The sequence below is a fragment of the Microcebus murinus genome, chromosome 2 (assembly GCF_040939455.1).
Source record: "Microcebus murinus isolate Inina chromosome 2, M.murinus_Inina_mat1.0, whole genome shotgun sequence".
NCBI lineage: Eukaryota > Metazoa > Chordata > Mammalia > Primates > Cheirogaleidae > Microcebus > Microcebus murinus.
The window spans coordinates 76062245-76089839 of NC_134105.1; the positions used below are offsets into that span (position 1 = coordinate 76062245).

Below are 27595 nucleotides of genomic sequence, written 5' to 3' on the forward strand. Positions count from 1 at the left end.
CCGTATAAAGGTGCGGCTTCCTGCAGATGCAGGGCAGCGGGCCTGCAAACCAACCCTCCTTCCTGCGTCTTAGTAACGACCAGCTGAATTGACTTAGATAAAGGAAATTGTCTGAAAATCTTGATTAATAAAACCTGCAGAGTGACTGGTGCCTTTTCCTCTGCAGGCTGGGCAGTGGCCCCGTTAGAGGATGCTCTGAGGGCAGAGTACAGCCCCGGGCAGAAAGAAGAGGATGGTTGACTTGTGCTGCTTGTGGAGACTCCGGGCGGGTGGTGATCCATCCAGCACGAAGCCTATTCATGCTGATGCCAAGCCAAGCGGTACTTGGGATTCCTTTTGCGACTGCTTTCATACATAGCGTGCGCCCGCATCTTCCTGGGAAATGCGGGGAGAACGGTGCGGCCCCTCACGGTGTGTCTTTTTAGACTCTGGGGTGGCGGAGAAGGGAAAGAATATTTTCCTGATACTTTATAAATGTGGGGTGGGGGGAGATGGGGAGTGGCGGTAATGACTAAAGTGAGTAGATGTGTCCCCCCAGAGGATGATTCTTAGAGTAAAACATGATTCGAGGGAGGAGGAAGACATTGGCATAGATGGGTGTATGGGTGTCGGGGCTGGGGGTACCTCCCTGGTTCCTTCACAAGAACAGCTCTCATTTTGCAGTCATGTTGCCTCCGGGCCTTTCTCCCCAGCAACTTTGCACAAAAAACCCACTGAAAGTCTCCCGGAAGAAGGCTGGTTCATTTGGCCACGCCTCCCTTATCGCTGGGGCCTCCTCCTCGCATTCCACTCCCGGTGCTGACTCATGGGTTGTCTTAAAAGCTGCAGTTTTTGCACCCTGGGAAGATAATTTTACAACAGCAGGTCGGCTCTCTGAGTCCGGCCCGTGTGCTGTTTGAGTTGGTGTGTCTATAAGAGCTGTACCAACATCGGAAGCCAAAGTTTATGGCTCGGGTTAATGGATATTTAGGGCAAAGTCCCCAGTTCCGTTTTTGGATCCCCTCTCCCACAAGGTAGGACGTTTAGAAAATGTTTAAATGGCAATGCAGAAAAGATTAACTTGATTTATTTGTCTCTCTATAAAAAATTAGCATTTTTTAGGTTCCACATTTCAGTATTAATATGCATTAAGTTATTTCAATAGTAATAGAACAATCCTAGAGGCAGAGTGAGAAGGGGCTACTCTTTCTCATATTTCTTGACCATCGGTCTGCACTGTGCCAGGCATCATGGGGTCCGACCCCTCACAGACATGGGGCGTCGAGAAGGTGTGAGTTGCCCTCACTGCGCAGCTGAAGCAGGCGGGGCTCAGACAGGCTGCCCGCGCGTGCGGACGGCTGACACGATGCAGCCAGGACCGGAAGCCACATGTGCATGACTTCAAAGCCAAGGTCTTTCCCACCCCACCAGACTCTCCACAGAGCCCAGGGTGCCCCTCCCTGCCACTGGAGTCGCTTAACAGTAAGAACACTTTTAGAGCTAGTTGCATTATGGCTCCCAAACTTCTTGAATCCATGCCATTGAATTCTCACCTCAGTGCTGTAGGGTATCGTTGTTAGGTATTGTGGTGGACACCTGTTGTTTTTGCCTGCCCAGCACCCACTTCTGTGTCTTATGGCACCAGCGCCTTGGCTGTATCTTTGGGGATCATTCTTCCTCCATTCTTCCTCAGTCCATGTGGTTTGCCTGGGGATGACCCCACTGGCTGGCTCTATGGGTCTAGACATAGGGGTCCTCAAACTTTTTAAACAGGGGGCTGGTTCACTGTCCCTCAGACCGTTGGAGGGCCATTGGAGAGTGCGGTGCACATTCCGCACATGAGCACTGTGGGCCTGGGACGAGTCGGCTACTAAGCAGGATAGGCAGCGGCGGCAAAAACAACCACGAGCCAGATAAATCTCCTGGGGCCACATGTGGCCCTCGGGCCGTAGTTTGAGGACACCTGGTAGAGTCTAGCTCCTAACATGGCCAATGCAAGCACCTGATCTCTGTGCTGGGTTTGGGAGTCAGCATCTGGCCAAGCTGGCCAATCAGGGCCAATGAGCATCAACTCCTGACCTTGGCAGGAATCCTAGGAACTCAGAGTGTCAATGAAAAAGAATCCAAACTCTGTAAAATAATTTAAAGAGGTTTCTTCTGAGCCAAGTATGTGTGACCATGGCCTGGAGCCATGCCCAAGAAGCCTTGAGCAAGAGGTTACAGTTTGGTTTTATACATTTCAGGGAGACAGGAATTACATGTAAAGTCATAAATCAATACTGTGGAAGGTATATATTGATTTGGCCCCAAAAAGTGGAACATCTTGAAGCAGGAGGTTGCAGGTTATAAGTGGGTTTAAAGATCTTTAATTTGTAACTGGTTAAAGAAATGAAACTTTGTCTAAAGGCTTGGAATGGAATGTTTTAAGATAAGGAAGTCTGTTAATCAGAGACAAGGCACTGGACGTATACCCAGACTCAGGTGATCTGTTGAGTAAAATGAGGACCTGCAGGTGTGGTCCAAGCCCTGCCCTGTATATCCCTAAGCCTGTCGATGGGTTACGAAGGACATCTCCGAGAAGGGAGGTGGGCATGTTGAGGCTTGTCTGACCTCCCTTCTCATGGCCAGCAACTCAGCTTTAGGGTATTTCTGGGGTCCCGGCTGGGGGTGTAAGATTTTGTTATAGTTCATAGGGGCTTTCCTTCTGGTAATGCTGCAAAGCTGGTAGGAAGTGCTGGTGGTTGTGTTTGCTTAACTTGGGGAGAGCCGGGCTGAGAACGGAGCGAATCCAGATGAAAATCAAGTGAAAAAGAGGCAGGAGACAGGTCCCTGCTGACGTTGTCTGGCACCCAAATCCAGCAGTGCTCAAAGTCCAGGCTCCCCTGGACTTTTCAGTTCATTAAGCTAAGCAGTTTGCCTTTGTTTAACTCAACTAGTTTGAGTTGGATTTCTGTCACTTTGCTTTGTATTATATTATTCAAGTTATTGCTCTCCACCATCCAAGGAAATTTGAGATCACTGTTGAATCACTGTCAACCTTATTGACCATTTATTAATTGTGGATTCTGGAGATATAAGAAGCATCTAGTCCCAGAGATGTTTCTTATTTTGCTGTAGGGTGGTGGATGGGGTTGCTGATAATAACAGCACAAGGCATTATGCAATGAAGTCACCCTGAAATACACTCACTTTCCCTTCTCCTTGGTTTCTCTCTCATTGGAAAACTGCACAAGGGAGCAGAGGAAAGGACAGAACTGGGGAAGGGGAAGGGAGAGGTCGTGTTTGGGGACGTTGGAAGGAAGGGAGGCAGGACCTCCATGTGAAATGCATGTTAGGCAATATTAAATGTGACACCAGGCATTTGGTGAGAGGTCAGAAATGAAAGCGCAGTTTCAGGCAACATACATAGAGGTAAGAGGTGAAAGGTGAAGTTTCAGGAAACTATGTGTGGAAAGGAATACAGAGGGCTAGAACTGAGTGGTGGAGCAGACTTTTAGGATGGGAGAGGAGGAGTTGGCAGAGAAGTTTACATAGCACTTGTCCTACTTAGCACCAGTGTCTTCCGAGGGAAAACTCACAACCTAAAAATTTGGAACACAGTAGGGTGTCTGTTTGGGTGGAAAGGCTACTAGGTACTCATGGCACAGGTGGAGAAAGATTTCTCACGCAGAAATTAAGATATATCAAAGTAAAAAAGAGTTTATTTTTTCCTTTTAGAGGAGGTAGTGGGGACAAAAAGGGAGAAAGAGAAAGTGAGGAGGGAAAAGGGTTGGGGAAGAGAGCAGGGAGATGATGTGGCATCCCAAAGAAAGAGAAGGTGGTGCCAGCCAGCAGTGAGGAGGCCAAATGGCTCACTTGGGGGATGAAGAGAAAAAATAATAGTGACGGCAGTCAGTTGGTAACAAAAGTGGCAGCAGGTAGATAACAAAAACTGCAAGGATGTCAAAGTCTAAGAGTTGATTTACTACCTTTCCCTGGAGAAGGGTTTATCGCAGGAGATGTGACTCTGTCCTCCAGATATGGTTGAGGGTGTAGCTCCGTCTCCTGCTGTTTACTCAGGAACTCTGTAAAAGCAGATTCTCAAAAAGCTATTTTGGAAGAGAGAGATTTACACCCCTTTTCCGTCTATTCAGCTTTCTTCAGAAGTTGTGCAAAACAGAACTCCTGCAGGGGACCTGCCAGTGGGAGAACTTGTAGGATTGATCTTTAACTGTTACTGGGGAATTGTGGGATTACCTATTTTCCTGTTATTTTTACAAGGCCTCCCTTGGTCTTCAGCATATACATATTCATCAATGTTCAGAAAATGCAGATTCTTGTCAAAGTCATAAAATCCATTATTCTTCCATAAATCATTCATGTCTTTTTCCGGTTGAAGAAAATGTAAATGTTGAGAGCAAATTGCCTTTGGCAAGTTTGCCATGATAGTTTTTTTTTTGTTTTTAAAGTGAAAGAGCTCAGGGAATTTCATCGCAAAATATGACTCCTTAGTATAAAAAGTATTTTGAATTAAAGGCTCTTAGAGCTCAACAGGAGTTAGAAGGGGCTTTCTCTCTATCTGCCTAAAACCAGACAGACTCATCAGAAAGAATAATTGTCGTTTCTTCCCTTCTTGGTTATCTTAATATACTGCAGGAAAGAAGATGAAGAAAGCTACCAGACCTGGCCTGACCTACTTTAAAGATAATACCTGTCTCTCAGGTTAATTTAATTTCCAAAGAGTATTATTTACAGGGCAATCTATTTTCGCCATCCATTCATTCTCCCAAGTATCTATTCATCCTCACTAGTAACCATCTATTGCCCCTAAACAGAGTTACCTATATTCCTCATGTCCCTCTCACCTTGAAAATGAGGATATATAAACTTCTGGACCCCACTGGGATTTTGGGTAATTACTCCCCATGCACACAATAAATAAATTTTTAATATCTTTTATTAGTCTGCCTTATTATGAGTTTATCTTTCAGTGAAACTTCCAGGGGAGAAGGGTGTTGGGAACTGAGGCCTTTAAAGTTCTTAACCCAGAAATACCCTGAGCAGAAAATACCCTGAGTTGCCAAAAAGTGCTTAATGACCGTTCCAGAAAAAAACTGCAAGATATTCCAGGCTTGCTGCCTAAGACTGTTTATAATTGATCAGCCCTAACCCCCCCCTCCCTACTTCATTGTTTCTGTATGCTTATAAAACCAACAAAAGATCTAAATAAAACAGACCTTGACAACCCTTTGCTTGGTCTCGTTCCTTTCTCTCGCCCATCTCTTTCAGGCAAGGTCCCCCTTAACCCCGCGAGTAACAAAAGGTCCCAAGGGCCGAGACAAGTGGCGCCCAACGTGGGGCCCGAGGTACGGACCTTTGTCGAGTGACGCTGTGGTGCGCTCTTCGGCTGAAGAAAACCCTACAGAGACCCTCGTTCTGCCGCTCACAGAGTCGACGGTCTGGTGAGTAAATTTTTACATTGTCACCCCATCGAGATGGGCCATTCATTGTCTAAAGAGGCCGTTTTTATCAAAAATCTCAAGGCCTCACTCAGAGGAATTAGAGTTAAGAAAAAGGATCTAGTAAAGTTTTTTGTGTTCATTGATCGTGCTTGTCCTTGGTTTATTGTTGGTGGACCTGAGATTCACCCATGCAAATGGCAGAGATTTAAACAATTTACTTCAGTGAAACTTCCAGGGGAGAAGAGGAAGTTTTCTTTCTCTCCCACAAAAGCAATTTCCGAATGTCTGAGAATTAAATACTTTTCATGTTTAATTTTGCATATGCTAAATTTGGATTCAAAATAATACAAAATGCCCTGCCAAATGATAAGACTTAAACATTATTTTAGAGCAGAACCTTGTCAACCTTTTGGGTACATCTGGGATGTTTTGATTATTCTGAGAAGTCTGCAATCTTATGCACATCATATGAGAAGATTGCACACTGATATGGAACTGCTAATGGAAACTTGTATGTAAGAATTTTGTTTTTTCTGGTGTCGTGGAGCAAACCCTTATTTATCTAGAATGAGAGAAAAGAAAGGGACAGGGGGACACATTACATTTCTAAGTTAAATACAAATGCCTTGGATCATTGGAATGGACTGAAAGCTGTGTTATTGGGTCCCTTTGGTTCTCAGAGCGCTTCGTGACTTTTCATTAGGCAGCACTCTGCTGTCCATGTCCCAGGCTCCCACACACATTTGTTGAGGACTATTCAGATGATGTCATCAGTGCTTTTTTAGCAAAGTCCCCTGAAGACAAAGCTCGGATTGGCTGTGCAAATCTCCAGACCTGGTCCAGAATCAAGCCCCACTTTGAGGGCAGGGATCCACTCGGGGGTTCTGCTGACATTGAGATGGAATGGTTCTTCTGTTATACTTAACCTCTGGCCCCTCCTGGGGACAGGGCAGGTGACCTGAGTGACTACCACACCTAGGGGAAGATGGAACACCCTACCAATCTACAAATCAGAACTTACCATGCCAGCTGTAAAAGACTGCAGAGGACTCTCTAGCCCATGGGCCAAGCAGCATAGGTACAATAGAGTCTGGAAGGTGACCTAGAACACCTTAAGTCTAATTATCCTGTCATTAGCTTAAATCTACATTGTAGTTCACCCCCACCCAAAAATCAGCTTTCAGAGAGGCTCCTAGGAGATCTAAGACTGAGGTCATATAACCCCCAACTGTCCACCAAAGTGGTTCCATGTGGACATCTGAACCACGAGGAAGGCCCAATCCAGACACTATAAAACCAGACCCAGACCATAACCAAGGCCTTTTTTTGTTACAAAAAGAGGCCCTTTCTCCATTCTGTGGCAAATGTATTTTGCTGTTACTCTGCAGACCTATATCTTGCTCTTGTTCTGTAATCCTATCTTTCTTTGATAAACCTCATTTAATACTTATCTTTCTTTCAGTGTGTCTGCTCACAGACACACTGGTCTCTTTGACCAAGAGCACACCAAGTATTGACATTTCAGACTGTTGACCTGACACTTCCAGTGCAGAAGTGTCCTATCACTGCAGGATGTTTAATATCCCTTCCCCCTCTACTAGATGTTTGCAATACTCCCCAGAAATAACAGATACCTTGGGACATTGTTCATGACCACCATCTGTTACCAAAAACTTGGTACTTGTCCACAAGGACGAATCAGAATGAGGACAAGTGTTTAGGGGATGAGGAAAGAGATTTTACTTTGCCAGCAAAGGATGAAAAATGGTAGACCTTCTTGTCTCAAAATCCAAATTTCCTGAACATAGGCAGAAATACAGAGCTTTTAAAGGGAGGGCCCCTCAGTTCTAGGCTGTTGTGGTTAACTGTTCTAATCTTCTCATCTCTGCCAAAGACAAAGCCTGTGAACTCCACTAGCCACCTGCATGGGGGTTGGTGCCACCTGGGATAAGAACAAAAGGCCTTCTCCCTGTTCCTCCCTACCACTGGCCCAAGGCAGGGATGCAGGTCAGGCTGCTGGTCCCAAAAAGAGTGGGGGAAGTTTTAAAGAGACAGAACATCATCTTTATCTTAATAATCTTCTTCTTTCTTCTGCTTTCTTTTTCTTCTCCTTCCCCTTCTTCTTCCCTTCTTCTTTCTTTCCCTTTTCTTCTTCATTCTTCTTCCCCTGTTACATATCCACCCTAGACTTTACATGCAAGTGTTACAGATCTGATGCTTTAGAGTTAAGATTCTGAGTTATTCTTGGGAAGGAAAAGTTCCAGAAATTCAGAAATTTAGGGAGTGGTGTGGAGCCCAAGAGACACAGAGAGCAGCATCTCTCCCCTAGAGCAACCCAAACCTTTCTTCTGGGTTTGGGTGAAAGATGATCCCTCAGCTTATGCAGCCAGCTTTGCACTTGCTCTTGCATCTGGGAGCTCACAGGGAAGCTCTGGGTGCCTTCCCTGCCAGACTTCCACACTCTGCAGCACCTCCACCCTAGCCCTGCCCGCTCCCAGCTGTGTCCTTTTACTTCCTGTTGTCTGGGGCCCTCCACACATGTGAACGTTCACCGCCGGGCTCTAGTGTTTTTGAGGGAAAGCATTTTAAGGAATTTTTAGACAGGGCTTCAGTGGGGGGAGACCTGGGAATTTCCAGTATAGTTCTGCTATCCTAAGGGTATTAAACTGTAGTCCCCCAAATATTTACAAGGTCACATTGTCCCTTCCCTTGTTTATGAAAAGGATAAAACCACCCAGCCGATGGCTGACCATTCCATTTTCAAGTATACCTAGATCAGAAAGCCAATCTGGGCAGCTGCTTCAAGGCAGCTTGTAATTGCTTTCATGGAAGCAATAATTTATCTAGAATGGAGCAGCTACTCAGCCCTCAGGAATACAAATAGTTGGACCACCAAACAAACAAACAAACAAAAACCAACTGTAGGGGCCAAGGAGGGGAACCCTTAGCCTCTGAAGTTTTGCTGAAAAATCAGCTCACAAAAGGAAGATTAATTGGAGAAAAGCCATACAAATTTATTTAATGTGTACACATAGGAGCCATCAGAATGAAGACCCAAAGATACAGGGGAAATTGTTTATGTTTAGTTTTTAACAAAGTATAGATAGTTGTATAGAGATATGATTGGAAAAAAGGTATGATCTAATGCTAATATACTGAGTAGAGAAACTCAGCAAAGCCTGTCTGTCTAGATTCTTTTTGGCGTCCCTGAGCTCGCATTCCTTCCTTCTGGGTGTGGGGCAGGGCTCTTTCTGGAATAGGGGTCTAGTGGCCTACAGTCAAACAAGGTAGGGCAGATCATTTCTTTATGTAGTTTTTACAAAGAATATTATTAGGTTTTTTGGCTGGCTTTTGGAGAAATGGGTTTTGGTTTCTATGACTGGCCTTGGGGAAGAGGGATTCTGGTTTCTATGGCTGGCCTTGGGGAGAATGGGCCTGAGAGGCAGGAGGGCAAGAGAAGATCAGAGAAAAACTTTTGCTTCTGAGGCTGCTTCTGAGGCCTTCATCTTGGGGTATTGTTTTCTGAGCCCCAATAAAATGGAGAGGTGAGGCCAAAGAATTAAAAGCTTTTACAATTACAAATTCATTAACCACCTCTCCCCCCTCAATAATGTTATGGTCTCAGAGAAAAATGGGAGTTTAGGAAAAAAGTAAAAGATTGTGGTGACAGATATGGCATTAATTAATTGAATGGCTTTAAGAAGTAAGAATTTGAAAGCATTTGAATTAGGATCCTAGAATTCATAGCTGGTCTCCTTGCCCACCAGGAAGGCATGTTAATCTGGATTCTTTAGAGATCAAAGAGATTTCTTAAATTCCTTTGGGGGCAGTAAAGTGGCCTTAGCCTCCATCAGCCCCATTTATGGGTAGAGCCTCCAAAGCCCCCAGATTGAACTGTGGTTAACAATGTGCCTGTCATTCTGCCCGCTGCCTTCTGGACCTGCACAAAGAAATCAGGGTTTGCCTCTTCAAAGAGCAGGAGGGGAGCAGCTCCTGCGGCAGTACAGTTCACAGTAAACGCTCGGAGAAATGTATGAGTGCTGCACTTCATTATAACTTAAAAAAAATCCATGAGACTTGTTTTTCCTGTTAGAAAACCCTGTGGAACAGTGTGTCTAAGGATTCTGGAGAATCAATGACAGACATATGAGTGGCTTCTTAGGGACACAGGAGGAGATGTGATTCACGCAGGCCGTGTGTCAGGGAGGTGATGGGTGCTCGGACTGAAAGCTGTAGCTCGCTGAAGCCCCTCCTTGCATGAAGCACTGCTCGCACTAGCCCGTGCTGGGAATGGTGAGAATGGTATGTCATATAACAATAGCAGTGACCGTTCATCTAATACCTGCGTTGCTAGGCACCATGATAGGAGTTTAACATACAATACCTATTTCTTTTTTTTTTTTTTGAGACAGAGTCTCTCTTTGTTGCCCAGGCTAGAGTGAGTGCCGTGGTGTCAGCCTAGCTCACAGCAACCTCAAACTCCTGGGCTCAAGCAATCCTTCTGCCTCAGCCTCCCAAGTAGCTGGGACTACAGGCATGTGCCACCATGCCTGGCTAATTTTTTTCTATATATATTAGCTGGCCAATTAATTTCTTTCTATTTATAGTAGAGACGGGGGTCTTGCTCTTGCTCAGGCTGGTTTCGAACTCCTGACCTCAAGCAATCTGGCTGCCTCGGCCTCCCAGAGTGCTAGGATACAATATCTATTTCTTAACAACAATCCACTCCTAGAAACAATTCAATAAGCTTTACATATATTTCCTCTAATTCTTATAACAAGAGGTTTTACTATCCGTGCCTCATGGGCAAGGGAATAGGCTTAGCGAGGTGGTAGGGTACGTATCCAGGGCCGCACACCCAGTGTCACCTCGCAGACAGGGCTGGCGTTTGCACCTGGCCTTCCTGAGGGTGAGCGTCTTGATGTGCATGTGTTTTGTGCCCCTCACAACACAGCCTCGGCCTGTCGTTCTGCAGAAGGCCCTCAGCAAATGCTAACCCATCATGTATTTCAAATTCATATTTGTCGCCTACACCCAGGGGTGGTACTCTGGCCTGTGTCTGTGCGTGTGTCTGGGGGTGGCATAAATGGGATCTGGACGTGGTCTCTGGGCACTGGCACCCACAGGCCACGTGCCACCCATCTCTCACCTGACTCTTCTGCATCTCAGAGGACACCCGGATTCATAACCAGAATTGACCTCACACACTGTCTGGACCAATCCCCTTTATTTTATAGATGTTCCTATCTATAAATCCATAGATATATGACTTCTTTAACCCTTTGCACTCGGATGTCGAGTGTGACTCCACACGGTTAGCAAAAAATATAGAGATTAAAATTACTCTTTGAATGTATCAATACTTTGAAATATAAAAAAATCCAAATAAATAAGTTTGTATGAAAAGAAACTCCAGTTTTTTATTCTACTGCCATGCTTCGTAAAATCTGGGGAATTTAAAAAATTAAATCCCGAGTAGAATAAAGGAATCGAGAAAAAAGCAAGCGAGTGCAAAGGGTTAAGTGAGGCTCAGAGAAGTTGAATCAACCAAGGTCACACAGCCAGGGCGCGGCAGGGCTGGGACATGAATGCAGGCCACCTCCTAAACTCTCGTCCCACGCTTTTCCACTATACAGCAGAAAGGCAGGGCATGAGGGGATGCAGGGGCAGCAAGGGCTGCTCCCTGCTTAGCCATCTGGTCGAGGGACAGTGAGGCAGATCACATGCTCGCCTGGGCCACCTCAGTGTCACCTAGCAGCAGCCCCAGGTGCTCCTACAGGGCAGGCAGGGAATAAGCCTGCCAGGAACATTTTGTCTACTGGGAGTTCGGGCTTATCAGTGATTGACAGCGTGGACCCATGGGGGAAGGTTATCTTCTGGAAGTTTCATTCTGTGTGCTCTCTTAAAGACCCATTGTTATATTCATCCAAGCAAACTACAAATTTGTTGCAGATTTCTCTAGATTATATTTGACTTGTTTTGCTTGTTTCAGATCTTACCTGTTATCCCTGTCTCAGCATTCCAGAATGAACTACAGGTATGCAAATCTTGGTTAATTTTTTAAAAACATGAATATATACAGTTGAAAATACTTTTAGTTTATGAAGTGACTTCTTCAAAATCTGTACCAAATTTCACAAATTCACTGCTTTTTGTTGCCCTGTGCAACAAAACTATCCCCTCCTTGTGTTGCTCTTTCCCTCAAACTACATCAACAGACTTTTAGGCATACATGATACGAAAGGCCCTGTGAGAGATAACAGAGAGCTATGAAAACTAGTCACTATCATCAAGGGACTCACAATTTAGTAGTAGAAAAATAACAGTCGCTGCAGGTATTAGAGATTCCTGTGTGCCAGGCACTGTCTGGGCACTGTGCCTGGCTGTCTCACTCCTCCTGACATGCTTAGTGGGGTGGGACTAGCGAGTGGGAAACCGAGAGGCTCTGGGAGGTCTTGTGTCTCACCCAAGGTCAAGACTACTGTGAGTGGCAGAGCTGGTCTGTGCACCCTGCTGTCTGACTCCATGGCTGCCTATTAATGTGCTACAGCCAGCAGGTGCCACCACTTAACGGTGGCTGCCATGTGTGTATTGGCTCCTCCCAAAGGGTGCAAACCCCTGGTGGGCTCCCAATATCTTGCATCTTTTGAGTTTCTAACAGCCCCAGCAGTGCTGTGCCCATGGTCCAGGCAGACTGTTTCTTAATTGATTGCATGAGAGAGGGGAGACATGTTATCTTGTGGTGCCCTAAGAATCCAGATAGCCCTTATAAGGAATAAATCCTCTCAATGGCTAGAATGAAGTCAAGCCCAAGAATGCTTCTCAAGGCAGGCCTTGGCAGGCCTTGGCGAGGACCTGATCACCCAAAGCTGCCAAGCAGCCATGGCTTAGGATTGTTACATCCCATTTCCTCGAGCAACTGTACCTGTTGTACTGGAGAGACAACATTAAGTCCAGGGATCAGGAGCCTGGGGGTCCTTGCTGGAGAATATGCCGTAGAGTTGAGGGGAGACAAGCTTGGAGCTGGGCCTGCCCTCAAATGCTGAACGTGGAGCTCTGAGCTGTAAGAAGGCCTTGGTCTGGGCACCAGATAAAATGTATGTGTGTCTATATGTATGTTTCTATCCGGTCTTTCATTCATTTATTTAAATTTAAAATTTTGATGATGACATCATAGGTTCCACTCTACCTGTCTAGGGGCCCTCTTCTGGGCACCCCCTGCAGATATCCCCTGTGTAAAATTTACGTTTCTGAGGGTTGGGGCTGGGGAGAGGCAAGAGTCAAAACAGAGGGGCCGAGTCCCGTGGAGACTGGGTCCCTCCTGGAATACGTCACCTGTGACATTTAAAGCCATCAAAGTCATTTCCCAGCAAACCTTTAAGTCCCCAGGCAGAAGGGCCTGGAAAAAGTTCCGTCTCCCCTTCCTCCACCTCCCCTTTCACCTTGGTGTTTCCCTTTCCAGGAATAACAGGCGCTACCTGTGTGCGCTGGCCAGACGCAGCGCAGCCGGAGAATCTGGAGCGGGCTCGCTCCCAGGCCACGCCACGCCCAGGTCTGCTCTCCCTCCCTCCCTCCGCACTTATCTGCCGAGGCCCAGCCCCCGCCAGGGAGGAGAGGTGGGCTCAGCTGGAGTGACTCATGCCAAGGAAGTGAAGAGCCCAGACACACCGGGTTTATCCATTCCTCCCAGGTCTCAGCCCGTGCTTACTAACCCAGCAGTGTCTGCTGCTCTGAGGACTCACGGCAGTAACTGGGAGTCTCTGGGGACCGGCCGTCTAAGATCTGTGGGTGACAAATATGACTTGATGATCTAGTCCTTATTTCCAGTGCCAACAACTTTTTTTCTTTAAGTCATTAAGGAATTTTTCAGTAGGATTAGATGAAACAGATTTCTCAAACTTGTTCCCAAGCTCAGATCCAACCAGGATTTTTCAACGTCCTCCTGGTTCCCTGCCACGTGCAATAAACAAATGCGAGGGTCAAATATCATTACATCATGGGAGCAATGTCCAGGGTGAGCCTGGTAGAAACGGCATTTAAAGGAGCCATGGATGCCCTGGTCACAGTTCTGGAGACAGGGTGATATTCAGGCCCGGCTTCTCTCGCCTGAATACTACCTCACCGCACAGTTCTTAAGCCAGGCGCCCTAAGTTGGCTCAGGAGCGCTGAACTGAAAGGTGGCTCCTCCAGTGTTGGAGCAAGCTGGGACGTGCAGTGCCTGACCCATTGGTCCTTGGAAGTCTCAGAGGGACAGAAAAGGTCCCTAACGATCATTCCCTCTTATCTTGCAGTCTTTGAAGCACCCCTTCCAACTGAGCGTCCCTGGAGTGAGCTCAGCTTAGTTGAGCATTTATTGAGAACCTACTAAGTGCCGTGCTCAGAGTATCACCTGTACGATTCTCATACCAATGTATGAGGGTTTCGCTGGTGGCGGGGACAGGTGCTGGGTGCGAATATCTTTTTGGCTCCTGCTTTTCATCCCCATATAAATGTTCTCTGAAATCAGGGCCCGATCTTGGACCTTCTGGAGGCTGCCTCACACTCTGAGTACCGGGGAGGGATTCGTAGTTCATGGCTATCTGGCAGGTGGAAGCTTCTGTGACCTGGAAACCGGTCTGTAGCTGCTCGGCTATAATGAGGCCGCTTTCTGGGAGCAGCAGCAAGCCGCCCTGCAAACCTCATGGGGCCAGGAAAACCCAGAAACTGCATCAGGGGTCTGGCTTGGCCCAAATCCATGTTGGAAGTTACTCTGCCCGACTTCTAGGTGTCAAGGAGTTTGTTAGTACTTAGGAACAGTTCATTAGCACTGGGAAAAAATCAGCGCAAACCCTGGCGGGCAGGGAGGGCGTGTGTGTGTCTAGATATTTTGGCATTTGGTCACCGCCCTCCTGTGTGGAGTCAGTGGTGCCCCTCACCACAGCCTAGGGCTGGCGGGTAAAGGGAACATTCTGGTTAAATAAAGCCGCCTTCATCCTCACACTAAGAGTGGAAGGAAGCCCTTGAAATGTCTTTGCAACTCTCTGCATTTTCAACTGCGCCACACCTGAATATTTTACTTAGGAGAGAGCAGAGGGAGGAAGGAGGGGTTGGTGCTGCCCTCGCCGGCAAAGCTGTGACGCTGTGGTTCGGCCACAGCACCCCAATCCGAGAGGGGACCCGAGGGGCCTGTCTGGGGTACGTCTCCACCGGCTCAGAGATGCGGAGCTGTTCTCCCAGCCCTGGCCTTCCGAGCCCGCAGTTCTGTGTCCTGTGTCTCAGGCAAACGTAGCCTCTTGGGTTGAGCAGAGAGCGGCAAATGGCCAGAAAGAAATAGTGATTCTCCAAAGATCTTGCCTAATAAGAGAGAAATCAACGCTGAGCACTAAGCTCTGTTATCAGATCGGGAAGCCAACACATCTCAGCCGTTGCTCCTGCTGGGGTTCGGGCCTCTTTGATGAGCTGGTCGGGCCGCCTACCGGGTTTATTTTTAAGGGGTGTAGGAGCTTCTGGGAGAGAACTCGTTCCAGGGGAAGTGCCAGGCACAGTGGCCAAGCTGGGAGCTGAACATTGGGTGTTGGCGGCAAGTGGTGGTTCTGACTTCACCCCAGTGTAGACACGTCATCTGGGTCACAGGAGAGAAAGGGGACTTCCAGTAAAAAAAATATATATATATATATGTGTGTGTGTGTGTGTGTGTGTGTGTGTGTGTATGAAATAAATTATTCTTTAAAACTCCCAGCTCTGTCCTGTCACTCACTGGCTGAGTGACTGTGGGCGAGTTTCCTATCCTCTTTCTGCCTGGGATCCTCATCTGTGACATTAAATAATGATACCCACAGTTCCCACCTCAGAGGGCTGCTGTGAGGTCATAGGAGGGTTTGCGAACTGCCAGGAACACTGGAAACGCCAAGTGCCTGCTACATAAACGAAAGCAAACCCTGCATGAGACTCAAGGGCTCAAGGAGCACTACTTGGGGACCCTTAGTGCCCACGATGGGGAAACAAGCCCTCCCCACTCTCCACACCCCGCCAGGCTCCAGCACGTCAGAGAGCAGCACCCAGCACGGTGACTGCGGCACCCGGGCGTCTCCACAGGCGGGGGACCTTCTGGGACACAGAGACACCTAGGACTGGGGATGGCACCAGGAGAAAGCCCCATATGGACAGGTGAGAGGCAGCTACCAGCCGACCATTGCTGTTAAGGTGGCCTCGTCTACACACACGAGCCGGTGAGGCGGGAGGGGCTGGGTCACAGGAGGGGTCCCCCTACAACTCCATGCAGAGTTAAAGTGAGTTTCCTGGCAGCTGGCAGCTCACAGAGAGTTAAGGGTATGGCTTCTCCCCCCCACCCCACCTGTTATTTTGTTGTATTTCATGCCTGAGTCCCTTTGGGCTGCTAGAGCAACATGCCATGGACTCAGTGGCTTTTGAACAACAGAAATTTGTTTCTCACAGTGGGAGGCCAGCAAGTTCAAGTTAAGGTGCCGGCAGATCGAGTGTCCGGCGAGGGCCCGATCCTGGTCCGTAGACAGTTCCTGCTGTCTGTGTTTTCTCCTGGTGGGAGGACAGACAGACTCCCTCGGGCCTCTCTTAGAAGGGCGCTAATCCCAGCGGGGAGGGCCCTGCCCTCGTGACCTGCTCGCCTCCCAAAGCGCCCACCTCCTGACCCCATCACCTTGGTGGTTGAGGTTTCACCACATGAATTGAGGGGGGACACACGCATGAGACCATGGCCCTTAGCAAAATGCCTTCGTTCTTTTTCTGTTTCTACTTCCATGGGGCTGGGCTTTGTCCATCTTTATTAATCTGCCTGGACCTTGCTTTTTGGAGCTTGCTCACAGAAAACTTTATTTCAAATCCTCTGTCTCACTCATTAGGGTGGTTGTTAAAACTAACAAGAAGATTATTGAAGATGGGATCCTTGCACAGCAACTGGAATAGAAGCCGAATGGGAGGGGAGGCCAGGCTGCGTTTGACAGCGAGGGTGTAGGGACGCCTCCTTTTAAAGAGGCTGGGACCACTGCCCGAGGGTTGACGAGGGGCTTCAGGACTGGCCCTGCTGGCTCCCCTCTATATCACAGGCAGAGGGATGAGAAGGAGGATATGTTTTAGCCAGTGTGCTGTTCACAGGGAGGGGTTCCTTCCTCCCCAAAGCTAGGTGGAGACTGGGGGCACCACCAGAGTGGAGCAGCATGTGGTAAAACTGAGAGAGTTCTTGGGGGTGCTGACTTGTGTGCTGGGAGTTTGGAGGCACCTGCAAACGTTGAGGCCAAAACCTAGAGATTTCCGAGGGCAGAAGGCCTGCGGAGGATGCCGGGCAGAGGAACGAGGTTACTGTGTGTCAGGGGCTTGGGGATAAGCTGCCCGGCCACATGGGGCGATACCCCACTGGAAGAGGAGGTTGAGGCACAGAGCAGTGCTGGCCTAATGGGGACCTCAGGGTAGCTGGACACAGCCCAAAGAAAACCTAGCCCACCATTTATGATGAGACCAGTACACCAGTCGAAATTTCCAGTATCATATAGAGTCTGATTGAGCCAGGTGACACTAGTGACATCTACCCAGCACAGACTGGTGGCCAGTCATGTTAGATGGTCCCTGGCCCTCCCGTGGAAGGGACGATGAAGAATGAGAGGGCAGACTACACACTTGACTTCCTTCAAGTCCCTAGCTGAGGTTGGACTTTCCCAGGGAGAGAGAGGAGGTGAGATTTAAATTGGATTTAAGGTCAGAGTGTTGAACCAGACTGCGCTGGACACTGAAGGTGATTGGTAAGTCATAATATCCTTAAGACATCATTGCACGATGGGCAAGGGGCAATGGGCAAAGGGGGCGATTGGAGAGAAATGAAACCGAATCATGCTTGTTTCCCACCTAGTCGAGACTCCTCACACCATTTTTTTGCAGTCATGAATTCTAGGAACTTTAAGAATATATTTTCTTCTTGAAACAGAAGATTTGGAGAAACCTATAAAAGAGTGCAAGAGCAATCACCTTGTTTGGAGCAGAGATCTGAAAATTCTAAAACATTCTTCATGTTCTTCCATGCCTGGGGAGCTGTCTCTCGAAGATTTGTTGATAGATGGCGCATTAGTTTTCTACTGCCGGTATAACAAATTATCACAACCACAGTGGTTTAAAACAACACAACTTTATTATCTTGCAGTTCTGTAGGTTAGAAGTCCAACATGAGTCTAGTTAGGCTAAAATCAGAAAGCTAGCAGGGCTACAGTCCTCGCTGGAGGCTCTGGGGTGAATCTGTTTCCTTGTCTTATCAGCTTCTAGCGGCTCGCATTGCTCGGCCCATGGCCCCTTCCTGCATCTTTAAAGCCAGCAGTGGCAGCCTGAGTCCTTCTCATCACGTTGCCCTGGCTTTCTCTTCTGCCTTCTCCTTCCACCGTTAACTGCTCTTGTGATTATAGTGCATCCCGTGGATAGTACAGGATCCTCTCCCGGTCAGTAACCTTCATTTCATCTGTACTCTTCTCTCCCCTTTTCCATGTAACCTAACATATTCCCAGGGTCGGGGGTTAGGATGTGGACTGCTTTGGGGAGCCTTTATTCTCTACGATGTGTGGCTTGTATATTATTAAATTCAATTTAATTTAACAAACATGCATGTGATCCTCACACTACACCAGCCAAGATTCAGTCGCAGGCCATCAGCTGGCCTCCCAGGAGTTGGGGGATGCCAGGTTTACTGGGAACCGTGAAAGGCAGCAGCCAAGAGACCACTGGACTTTCCCCATGTCCTGTGGGCCAAACAGAAGCCGTTTCATCCCACTTAGGCTGCAAGCAGGGGTGGCTGGAAGGCATGTGCCCGCTCACCCCTGAGCCAAGGAGCTCTGAACCCCCGCCCCAGCCACCACCCTTCTCCACCCAGATGCTCTGCTGACACCAGCACGTACCCACTCCACCACCAGTAAGCACCTTCTTATCAGTACTGCAAGTACCAATTTCAACATCCTCGGTGGGTATAACCAGTTTCAGGTGCGGCAAAATGCTGCCGACTTAGGGAACAAGAAAGGTGGTGAGGCGCCCTCTCACTGGGTTCCTGAGTGGTGAGGCTCAACTTTCTCTCAGGTGGAACTTTCCGGCACAAAGCTGCATTTGCAAGGGTGCTGCAGCCTGTGCTGGCGGGAGACCTGGAGCCACCCCACGCCCCCATCTTCAGGGAGGCCCCGGAGCGGAGGGCGCAGCGCTCTTACCTGCGCCTCCTGGGATGGGAGATGCGCGTGGGGATTCTTGCAGCTTTTCTGTGTTTTGCCAGACTGGTGGCCGCTCCTGGCTTAGGGTGCGCTAATAGTTGTTGTCTGGCCTCCAGATGGGAAAATGGGATCCGGCCCACCCCTCCCCGCCTGCCGAGCAGGTTTGCTGGCCTTGTGCATGTCCTGCCGTGTTGAGCGAGGTGTGCTGTGCTCAGCCCCTGCTAGCTGCACTTCTCACACCTTGCGGAGACACTCTGGGTTCTGGGGGAACCTCTCCCTCCTCTGGGGGCCTAGCAGCTTCTGCTGGCTCTGGGGCACAGGGCAGGGGCAGGTGTTGGTCCAGTGGCTCCTGAACATCAGAATGTTTCCCCAGACCCGTTATAGGAGCACTTTGAGGACAGTAAAGCCTTCAGGCCACCCGCAGCATGGGCTCCTGGGCAGCTGAGACACGCACCAGTGGTCCCTTTCCCTCCACCCCAGCACCGCCCCCACGCCCACTCCTGCTGTCTGGCACAAAAGCTCTCATTCTGTTTCTTTTCTTACACATTAAGGCTCAACCGCCACTGGAAAGGACGAGATGGGCGGTTAAAACAGAAGCTCAAGCCACTGGGAACACAGGACTTGTTTTCCTTCCTGGAGAGTGAGAAGGGCCGTCCTCCCCTAGAGACGCAACACAGGGCCTTGGCATCAGCGCCCCCCCCAACGTTCACTCATTTAGGATGAGGTCACATTCAGTCAGGAGGGGACAGAAGTCCTTCCTTCCGAAGCACAACCATCCACAAAGCCACTCTCTAAGCACATGCTTCATAATGAGCATCATTACTTTCATAATGGGAAAAACAACCCGTATTTTTTAAATGTTCAGGTAGGCAGGCCATGCAGATTGCAGCCTAACGAGACCACATTCCCAATCACAGCCAGCAGTTTCTAGTGTTTGGACATTTTGGTGGGGCTGTAGCCTGACTGTAATTGTGTCACAGTTATGAATATTTCAGAGATGCGTACACAGGGAATTTTCCTACCCTGGAAAGAGCCCTGGACCAAGGCAGAAGACCAGGCTGTCGACCCAAGCTCCTTGACTTCGCTAACATGACCTGAACCCCTCATTTCTTCTCCTTCTGTCAGGCGGGCAGAGGGAGGCGGCCCTGCTGGGGGGGCTATGAGAGTCTGATGGATGGAGCCAGGGAAAGTGCCTGGTCACCAGCCGGCCCTGGAGACAAGGGGCTGAGAATGCCCTGCAATTCTGGCGATGCTGTCAGACAACAGTAGCAGAGTGTGCACCTGCTCAAGCTGCAGCTGCCCCCAAGCACAGCGTTCAAGGGACACCCTCAGCAGAGACCAGGACGCCGATCCACCACTGTGCAGGGGTGAGGCAGGGAGAAGCCGGGCTGGGCGAGGGGCTTCCCTCCCGGCTTCAGTGAGACATGCTGCCCAGGCCGGCAGCGAGGCGCGGCCAGGATCTGCTTCAGGGGCACGTTTCCAACAGAGGAGTCCTTTAGGGAACCTCACCACAGGGATCCCGGCTCTCTCTCAGCTGGTCCCTCTGGCCCAGGAGGGAGCTCCAGGACTGCTGACAGCCACAGAAGCCGTCCTGCGCCACCGCCACCGCCCTGAAACTGCACCCTCTAACGCTGCTCCTTCGCAAGGCTGGGAAGTGCGGGTGTTGCTGCTGCTCAGCAAGAATGACAGGGGCTCCCTACCTGGGCCGCTGACTTCCTAGAGAACTGCTTTGTCGTTGTGTTTTGGTGTGTGGCGTCACAGGCTTATGTTGAAAGTGACAACTGCAACTGTGACCACAACCTTGCTCTTCCAGAAAACACTTGCTCAGGAAGACAAAGAGCAATGAAACGAGTCTCTGTTTGCCTCAAGAACCTCCCCCTTGAGACCATTTAAATGAACACACGACTGTTCGACTTTTCAATAATTAACAAAATGACTATTTTAAAAGCCTTGCCTTCCTGTGTCCACCCATCTTTAACTTCTGCACTGTGATCCCCACCCAGTTCTCATCAGGCTCCTGCACAGAAGGACGTGTTTTCAGCTAGACCCCCCAACCCCAGGTCTCTTGCCTTTGCGCTGCTACTGAGACTCTGTCCACGAGGGATCTCCCTCGTTGTGACACAAGCAGCCCCAGCGTGCCTTTCCAACAGGTGGTCGTGGTGGTATTTTTGGACATTTGCCAAAGGATATCCTGACAGATCCAGCATCTGTCTTCGGGGTCTTCTAGTCATTGCCTTGCCAGAAAGACTTAGTTTCCCTTTTGTATTTTGTTTTCCCTTCACCTTTACCTAATTCATCTAATTCATGGTATTATCATGCACGTTGTGTATTCTTGGTGGATGCTCTGTGGAAGGAGGGAAGGTAATGCTGTCCCTGCCCCCCCTCATCTCCTGAATCACAAGTCCTGAATGACCAGAATCTGCATTTGTGCCTGAGGGTTCTCCTCTCTGGTGTAGTCTGTGCTTCCTAGGCCCAGAGCACCAAGGAATTAACACATCCTGGCCGAGCAGCAGAGCAGGCAACCAAGGACTCAGGAAGGAGTGTGTAAATATCCCAACTTCCTCATCCTTGGGTGGAATAATTTTTCTGACGTGTGTCTTACAGCTTTCCCCAGAGTTTCCCTTACAATTAAGCTTTATTGGCCCTGTGATACCTGACTTTATGGGCACCACTTACTGGCTTCCTTTCCTCCCTCAGGTCTCTTCCTCACTTCCCTAGAGTGTTCCCTGCACTTCCCCAATACACCATTTCACTCTTTGTCACAAGATCTACTTCTAGGAGAATCCATGCTAAAAGGAATATGAATAAACAGAAACAAATAGAAACCAGTAAAATGTGTTACATATGATAAATATTCAAATAAATGTTTGCTGCTTTAAAGAGATAACAATGCAAAGTGTATTCTCAATGCTTAGCTCAGAGCTGAGCACATAGTAGGTGTTCAATAAATGCTTAGAGAGGGGGAAAAAGAGCATGGTCAAGCATAGGCTGATGATCCCCAGTGGACATATTAGAGGGGGTTGAAGAATCATTAAGGTGACAGACAATCCAAGCTTTGAGGATCCTTCTAGATTTGGAGTCCTATCAGTGTGACTGTCACTACAGTGGGGGTGGGGAGCATTTGGGGTGCAAAAAATGGGGGCTAGCTTAGGATCTTTAGTTAGTGTCTCTCATTTCCCTATTGACGTTTCTTTGATCACAAAAAATTTATTTTAAACACGTTTATTGAGATATAATTTATGTACCATAATATTCACCATTTTAAAGTGTAAAACTCAGTGGGTTTTAGTATAGTCACAGAGTCATACAACTATACCACTATCTAATTCCAGAATATTCCCCCTAAAAGAAACTTGTACCCATTAGTAGTCATTCTCCATTCCCAGCTCCTATCAGCCCCTGGCAAACACTAACCTATTTTCTGTCTCTATTAATTTGCCTACTCTGGACTTTCACATAAATGGAATCATGCAATATGTGGGCTTTTGTGACTGGATTCTTTCACTTGGCATAATGTTTTCAAGGTGACTTTCAAGATGACAGGATGTAGCATGAATCAACAATTCATCTCTTTTTATTGTCAAATAACATTTCATTATGTGAATACAACACACTGTTTATCCATTCATCAGTTGGTGGATACTTGAGCTCTTTCCACTTTCTGGTTATCATGAATGATGCTGCTGTGAACATTCATGTACAAGTTTTTGTGTGGATGTATGTTTCCATTTCCCTTGAATATACACCTCAAGAGTGTGTGGGTGTGTGTATACACATGTACGTATATAGAGAGGAGTAGAATGGCTGGGGTATATAGTAACTCTATGTTGAACTTTTTGAGGAACTGCCAAACTGTTTTCCAAAGTAGCTGCACCATTTACATTCTCACCAGCAATGGAGGAGAGTTCCAGTTTCTCCACATCCTTACTAACATTTGTTATTGTCTTTCTTTTTTACTGTAGCCATCTCATTATAGTTTGATTTACATTTTCCTAATGACTAATTATGTTGAATATCATTTCATGTGCTTATTGAACATTTGCATATCTTGTTTAAAGAAATGTCTATTCAGGTGCCTTACCCCTTTCCTTCCTTCCTTCCTTCCTTCCTTCCTTCCTTCCTTCCTTCCTTCCTTCCTTCCTTCCTTCCTTCCTTCCTTCCTTTCTTTCTTTCTCTCTCTCTCTCTCTCTTTTGATACAGGGTCTCACTCTGTCACCCAGGCTGGAGTACAGTGGTGCAACTATAGCTCACTGCAGCCTGAACTCCTGGGTTCAAGTGACCCTCCCTCCTCAGCCTCTCAAAGTGCTGGGATTACAGGCATGAGCCACCATACCTGGCCTAGAAATATAATTGCTGTTTGTATGATCCCACAAAATTTTTAAAGTCCGTGTATTTTTCCTTCAAAACCAAGAATTATTATTTCCAAGAAATATTTTCTCCATCTTAAGGCAAGAGATTTTATGGGCCCTGCCACAGAACACTCAAAGCTTGCTGCTGTCCCTGAGAGAACACAGAAAAAAAAATTCTTGGTATCGGGAAGTGAAGTGTGCGGTTTACTTAGTCTCTAAGATAAGGTAGGTTTACAGAAAGTCATGAACTATAAAAATGCCTGAGAAGTCCTTGAGTGCAGAACACAAACATGTGAGTAATACAAATGGGTTACAAAATGAAATATTAAGCTCAAAGAGTTGATAGTATAATGACATGTGCAGGAGAAATGTATGTTTTTAAAAAACCACTTAGGAACCCTCCAGGGAAAATGGGTGTATGCATTCCACTACCAACTTTAGGCATCGGTTATGAAATGTCGAGCTTGATCGGATTTTAGGATTATCCAGCTTGCTCCTCTGTGTTTACGGATAAGAAAACTGAGTCCAGAAAGGTGAAGTGACTTGGGGTGCCATACAGGAGAAAAAGCAAAGGGTTTGGAATCAAATTACCTAAATCATCACCACTGTGCGACCCTGGGAAAGGTTGCTTAGCTTCCGCCAACCTCAGTATTCACCTGTAAAAAGGAAAACGATGATGTCCGCCTTGTGGGGCAGTTGTAAGGAATCAGTTATTCAGTCACAGTCTTTGTGGGTCACCATGTGCCAGGCACTGCATTTGGTGCTGGGGACAGAGTGGAGAACAAAAGGGACAGTTCATGACCACAAGAAGAGTAGATTTAGGATGAGGATTTAATGAGATAGGTAATAGAGTACAAGCCTACAGCTATGTTTCTCTGGCTCATTGTAAGTTCCACTTATTTTTTCCCAAAGGTGGGACCCTTGTTATATTCATTTTTGAATCCCCAGTGCCAAGCCCAGTGCTGATGAATTGTAGACTCTTAATAAGTGTTGAACTAAATAAATTTTCTTTATCTTACCCCAAGTCAAAGGAGGACTTTAAACATGCAAGGAAGATGGGATTTGGCGAGGTGAGGAAGCAGAGCCTCAGGAGGAGGTGTTGACCGCATGAGACCAGGTCTTTGTCCCAAGGAAAAGGCAAATATATCAGTTGAGCTAGGGTTTGTTTAATTTTATTAAAAAAATAAAGCTAATCTCTTGATAAAACAAAACAAAACCCCTTTCTGGTCCCTTTTTCCTCCTACTCACATCCTCACATGAATATCTTTTCCCACAAAATAAATCAGTTTAGCTAGGAAGACTAAGTTTCAAAATAGAAATAAATGCAATTATGTCAACCTCACTCTGAGAATGACATAAAAGCAATTCTGTGCATACCATCACAAGTTTGAGTCTGCCCAAACTGGGATGATAAGAAGGATGAAGGCAATATGATTATAGGGGGAGGGAATGACTTCAGGCCCAGGACCAGGAATCCAGGCCCCCGGGCATCATTGTAGATTTCCTCATTCTTCCTGCTGGATCTGCAACAGCTTGTGGTCTGCAGTCCTACTGGGAGGGGCAGGGAGGGCAGGATTCAGGCTGGGACCAGGGGAGAGGCTGGTTACCACGAACCACGCATCCGGTATTACACAGAACCAGCCGGGTCCCTAATCTCTCCTTGCTTCATAAAATCAGCCCTCTACAGACCTTATGAATGGGAGATCAAAAAAATTGATGTTGAAAACAATACTCAAAGGGAAACCTAGAGGCCTGGATTCTAGATTCAGCTCTGCTTCTCACTGGCTATATCATCTCCGTGGAGTTAGCTCTGTGAATATCAGTTTCCTCATTTGTGAAATGAGAAGCTGGAAGTAGATGAGTGAGGGTAAGCACCCAAGAAGCGTGCCCTGTACCACGTCTAGTCCATGGCAGACATCACTAGTCAACTGCCGTCCACTGCCTTCGCAGCAAGGGGAGGCTCCTTCACAGACCAGCATGGCGTAGGTAGCATAGACCAACGCCAATCATGTGGAACTGGAGTGCAAGAGACAACTTATTTGCCATCCTTGACCAGAGAGTTTTATAAGGCCTTTTTACCCTGACTGAAGTGATTCTAAGTCATTTTCTATAGGTTTGTCCTACAGCTGTCATGAAGCAGAAAGCAGATGATTCCATAGAGTCAAGAAATTGCACATGGTGGCTCCATGTAAGTGTAAGCTCTGGGGAAAACTGACTTATCTAGAGTGCTCTCTACTCTGCTCTCGTGCGGTGGGAGCTTGCCGAAGGAAGGGTACTGCCCCGAGGACTTGGGTAAGGATGGTCAGGGTGGAGGTTGAGTAGCAGAGGAGACATGGAAAAGAATTTTGACATTTTTCTTCCGGAAATAAATTTGTGTTTCTGTGCCAGGATTAATTCCATCCCATGCAAGAATCGTTAGGGCAGTATTGCTAGGAAATGAGCAGCTGTGAGTTTGGGTGAGTTTGGGCAGGAATGTGTCATCCACACAATGCAAACAGGGAAGGGCTTTGAAGTGTATGAAATTGATCTCCATCCAGTGCTATTTAAGGAAATACAGCGCAGGGTTTTTTGGACACAGCAGAGGTGGAGAATCTTTCCCAAGGTGATCTAATTTCCAGGGTCGGGTGGCCTGGAGTGCTGCTCTCCGGTCTCGTTCCATCTGCATAGCTTGTCACTGCTTTTGCTCACAGCTGTCGCCTGGCTTCTGACCTGAGCCTGGCTGCTGGATGCCCAGGACCAGAGCAATGGCCAAGAAGAGAGTAAGATGACACCTCTTGAGAAGGAGTCCCGGAAAGCCAGCTCACCCTCATAGAATTCAGCCTTTGAGACTGTGGACTGGAGCTCTTAGGATCATCCCGACCCACCTCTTGAGAGCCTGCCCTGCCCCTGTGGCCCCTCATCCTCCTTCCTTGCATTACTTTTAACCACCAGTTAACAGCAATGTGTTTTAATGGTTTCCGTGTTTAGGGTCTCCCTTCTCAGGCACACAAGCTCCATGAAGGCATGGGTGTTTGTTTGGTTCACAGCTGTTTCTTCAGTACCTAGAACAGTCCCTGAAACTTAATAGGCACCCAATAAGTCTTTGTTAAATGATGGAATCTATTCATCTATTCAATATTTTGTTCATCCAGTTAAGAAAACTGTTATTGAATACTGTTGAATGCCTATTCCCTAGGTTTGGGACTGGGGTCTGGGAGGAGATTTGAGAAGGCAAGGAAAGTTCCCCCTGTGGATGGCAGGAAAGGGTAGGATATCCCAGCCTTCTTTACCTGTCGATTGGCAGCTCATCAAGTGCTCTCAGGCTCATTGTTTGTGCTTCAGATCAGCCTTTTCAGATAACAGTCCTTATCACAGTTTTTCAGAGGAAGAAATGGAGGATTATGGAAACTAAGTAGTTCATCCAAAACCACATAGCTACCAAGTAATACAGCCTAGACCTTCATGAAATATGCAAATGTCACTTTCGGCAACCAGTCACTGCCCTTCCCCTTCCTCGCATGTCTCTCTAGCTAGCTGCTTTCCAGAGAGGCCAAGCTGTTCCAGTAGTCACCGTCTGACGGAAGTCCCCCAGAGAATAGAACATCCCATGAGAGATTGCAAGCTTTGTTTTAAATCTGCCTTAGTTTGAGATTTCTACTACAATGAGCTCTAAAAGCAGCATAAATTCATCATGACTCTTACCCACTGGATGAGCGAGCATGCATGGAGAAGAGACATCCAAGTCTGGAATCAGATTTCCCAAACAACTAAAGTTTTGGAACCTCCCAGAATGCCCTCAGCAGGGTTTCCCCTGGGGTAGTGATCTTATTTCCAGGGAATTCCTAGTTTGCTCTATAAGTGAAAATCAAGTCCGTTTCCGATCAAGTTTAGGCTTAGAGAATCTTGGTGATATACTGCCTATTCCCAGGCCCCCCTGAATTTAGCCCCCAAGTCCCAGAACTTGCCACTGGGAACACTTTGAAATTCTTGAGAATTTCAAGATTGAGAAACTGAGGACTCCAAATAAAGCCCCCAGCCACCAAGACTCATCCTGTGTGTCAGTTAGTCATCCTGAGATCTCTGAAGGAAGTTTAAATTCTGATTCCTGTTTGCAAGGAAGTGCTCATTTATCTTTGTTCTTATAAGGTCATTGGAGGTCCATATGGGATCATGTGTGCTGGCCCGTCTAGCACAGGAGGCTGGGAGTGGTGGCGAGTGTGTTTCACTACAAATAAATATCTTTCAAGCTGGTATTTAAATAATAATGTTTCTTCCAATGAGTTTCTCTTATATCTTATTCATATTAGTTTACTTTCGTCAACTATTCATTTAGTTTGTGAAAATAATTTTATAACTTTTTCAAGTTCATTTCCTTTGCTGGGCCCTCAGGCAAAAACCATATGTGTGATAGAAAGGGCCTACCTGGTCAGGAGTGATGGCTCATGCCTATAATCCTAGCATTCTGGGAGGCCAAGGTGGGAGGATCGCTCAAGATCAGGAGTTGAAACCAGCCTGAGCAAGAGCGAGACCCCATCTCTACTAAAAATAGGAAGAAATTAATTGGACAACTAAAAATATATACAGAAAATTAGCTGGGCATGGTGGCACATGCCTGTAGTCCCAGCTACTTGGGAGGCTGAGGCAGAAGGATTGCTTGAGC

The 27595-nt window shown here is 47.4% G+C and overlaps 1 long non-coding RNA gene across 1 annotated transcript; it reads left to right on the plus strand.

Moving 5' to 3' along the window:
* LOC105885755 (uncharacterized) lies at positions 1 to 27336 on the plus strand. Its single transcript, XR_012917004.1, has 4 exons — positions 1 to 5420; positions 11413 to 11457; positions 12883 to 15566; positions 19159 to 27336. It is a non-coding gene; the product is annotated as an uncharacterized LOC105885755 (long non-coding RNA).
* Positions 27337 to 27595: the final 259 nt, after the last annotated feature.